The sequence below is a fragment of the Diadema antillarum genome, unplaced genomic scaffold (assembly GCF_040938485.1).
Source record: "Diadema antillarum isolate AM-2024a unplaced genomic scaffold, OU_Dant_1.0 seq00001355_RagTag, whole genome shotgun sequence".
Classification (NCBI taxonomy): Eukaryota; Metazoa; Echinodermata; class Echinoidea; order Diadematoida; family Diadematidae; genus Diadema; species Diadema antillarum.
The window spans coordinates 58,606-59,555 of record NW_027272119.1 but is presented as its reverse complement, the minus strand read 5'-3'; positions in this window follow the sequence as shown (position 1 = coordinate 59,555).

Here is a 950-nt window from a genome sequence, read left to right as displayed (position 1 = left end):
TACTGAATACATTTGCCATGATATATACTTTCGTCAAGTGATTCCCAATTGCGGAAACTATTCATTCTCGGAATACTTCTTCAGGCAACAGCACTAGGAGCAAACGAAAATAGAGGACAAATCATGGGCTACGGCCAATGTCATTAACCACGAGCGGTTCCAGGGAGCAAATCAAAACAGCACACAAACAAACAACAAGAAACCTAGATTTCTGCGCTTTTATGTGTGAAGTAATTACATTAAGTATCTTCAGGTGGCCGAGAGAAGTAATTAAGATCCATCTTATTTTTCGATTCAATTCAAACTCTATGTTCTTTTTTCGACAAGAACATTTTTCTTCCTTTGGTAACAGAGAATAAGATTTCACATACAAATTAAAAAAATGAGGTTTCATAAGCAAAACAATTTGAAATTGAAAAGAGTATTCATTAATTGTGAAACCTTATATCAATTATACATTGTAATGAAAACTGAAGTGAAAAGAAAGAAAAATAAATTACGTAAAGTGCGGAAAAAAATATTTCGGGCCACCAAAATTTCTCATTTAAAGATTTCAGTGATGCATGGTCCGAATGGGCCACCTGTGAAAACAAAATTAGTAGTCCATGGGCCAGGCCAGATATTGGTACCATCTGAGGTGGCAAAACCTTTTTGGTGTCATTTTGTTTGTCGGGCATAGATATGCTTATCAAGCTATGATAGCATTTCCAAATGAGTAGCTTAGTCATAGTAAATGAATTTTTAACCAATTTGGTCTCGTTGTTATATCCCTATACTTCTGAATCGAAACTAACCGCTATACAAAGAAGAGCACTGTCTTCTGTATGTTCCATAGAGCTGTAAAATTCAGCTCTGTGGTATGTTCACAGGTGTTCTGTTGTAAACGCGGTGCGCTTAGTCTTTATTCAAGGCAGCGAAGGGAATATCCAAAGATTATGATGTCCACAGCG